Below are 2,500 nucleotides of genomic sequence, written 5' to 3'. Positions count from 1 at the left end.
GTCTCTTGACGGCTTGACTGGCAGCGGAAGGCGTCTTTGGGTCGCTGTCCAAGCCATCAAAATCATCTTCTCCCACTGACTGCAGACAGAATGGCGACAGTGATGGTAGCATCCGTTATAGGGATGATTATGATGATTATGATGTTGATAGGAGTAATTTCAGTAATGTGATCTTGATAATGATGTTGATAGGAGTAATTTCAGTAATGATGTGATCCTGATAATGATGTTGATGGCGGTAATTTCTGTAATGATGTGATGATTATGATGATAATGATGTTTAGGGGTAATTTCAGTAATGATGTGATCCTGATAATGATGTTGATAAGGATAATTTCAGTAATGTGATCTTGATAATGATGTTTAGGGGTAATTTGAGTAATGATGTGATCTTGATTATGATGTTGATAGGAGTAATTTCAGTAATGTGATCTTGATAATGATGTTTAGGGGTAATTTCAGTAATGATGTGATCCTGATAATGATGTTGATGGCGGTAATTTATGTAATGATGTGATGATTTTGATAATGATGTTTAGGGGTAATTTTAGTAATGTGATCTTGATAATGATGTTTAGGGGTGATTTCAGTACTGATGTGATCCTGATAATGATGTTGATGGCGGTAATTTCTGTAATGATGATTTTGATTATGATGTTGATAGGAGTAATTTCTGTAATGATGTGATCCTGATAATGATGTTGATAAGGATAATTTCAGTAATGGGATCTTGATAATAATGTTGATAGGAGTAATTTCAGTAATGATGTGATCTTGATAATGATGTTCAGGGGTAATTTCATTAATGGTGATGAAATGATTTTGATAATGATGTTTAGGGGTAATTTCAGTAATGATGTGATCTTGATAATGATGCTGATAAGGATAATTTCAGTAATGTGATCTTGATAATGATGTTCAGGGGTAATTTCAGTAATGATGTGATCCTGCTAATGATGTTGATAAGGATAATTTCTGTAATGATGATCTTGATAATGATGTTTAGGGGACATTTCAGTAATGATGTGAAACTGATAATGATGTTGATGGCGGTAATTTCTGTAATGATGTGATGATTTTGATAATGATGTTTAAGGGTAATTTCAGTAATGGTGATGAAATGATCTTGTTAATCATGATGTTGATAAGGATCATTTCAGAAATGATGTGATCCTGATAATGAAGTTGATAAGGATAATTTCAGTAATGTGATCTTGATTATGATGTTGATAGGAGTAATTTCAGTAATGATGTGATCCTGATAATGATGTTGATGGTGGTAATTTCTGTAATGATGATTTTGATAATGATGTTTAGGGGTAATTCTAGTAATGTGATCCTGATAATGATGTTGATGGCGGTAATTTCTGTAATGATGTGATGATTTTGATAATGATGTTTAAGGGTAATTTCAGTAATGATGTGATCCTGATGATGATGTTTAGGGGTGATTTCAGTTATGGTGATATGATCTTGATAATAATGATGATAAGGATAATGATCATGATGTGATGATCATGATGGTGGTCACAACGATGGTGAATTATAAAAAAAAATTAAAAAGTTTAGCAAAATAATCGCTGCAGTGATATAAGATATAAGCTTTTGAATCATGGTGATTTAACTAATGATGATAGCAAGAGTGATGCGGATTACGGAACTAGAGTAAAATAATAATTGCAGAATCTGATGGTAATAATCATTATGAAGATGAAAGCGGATGACGGGAGAGAAAATGCACTTTAGAAAAGCATCAACCTCATGATGCTCACCAATAACACACACGCATTAATTTAAATAAATATACGTATAGATATATATATGTGTGTGTGTGTAAGTGTGTGTGTGTGTGTGTGTGTGTGTGTGTGTGTGTGTGTGTGTGTGTGTGTGTGTGTGTATGTATGTATGTGTGTGTGTATATATATATATATATATATATATATATATATATATATATATATATATATATATATATATATATATATATATATATATATATATATATATATATATATATATATATATATATATATATATATATAGATAAATATATATATATATATTTATATTTATGTGTGTGTGTATGTAAATATATATATACATACATATATATATATATATATATATATATATATATATATATATATATATATATATATATATATATATATATATATATATATATGTATATATATATATATATATATGTATATATATATATATATATATATATATATATATATATATATATATATATATATATATATATATACAGATTGACATTTAAAAATCCGGCCATCGACAATCCGGTTCCTTCAGATTTCCGGCATGGATTTGAAGTGCCAATGTTTTCTGCAGTTGCTGTTTGTTCAGATGGCGCTGTACTCCGGAATCGGCCGATGGGTCTTGCTTGTACGTGCTGACAGATTTTGCTCCTCATTCCTTCTCTTTCTGTCATTTATTTGCCGTTGTATAACCCGATGATGAATGTAGAGAAAAA

At 29.8% G+C, this 2,500-nt stretch overlaps 1 protein-coding gene across 2 annotated transcripts in view; it reads left to right on the top strand.

Annotated features, from left to right (window-relative positions):
• The window catches only part of LOC138863208 (nephrin-like), a 53,632-nt gene that overhangs the window by 28,734 nt on the left and 22,398 nt on the right, over positions 1–2,500 (top strand). The window lies entirely within an intron of this gene.

The sequence above is a fragment of the Penaeus vannamei genome, chromosome 11, assembly GCF_042767895.1.
Source record: "Penaeus vannamei isolate JL-2024 chromosome 11, ASM4276789v1, whole genome shotgun sequence".
NCBI lineage: Eukaryota > Metazoa > Arthropoda > Malacostraca > Decapoda > Penaeidae > Penaeus > Penaeus vannamei.
The sequence above is the reverse complement of the archived record's forward strand: the minus strand, read 5'-3'. Positions and strand labels throughout refer to the sequence as shown.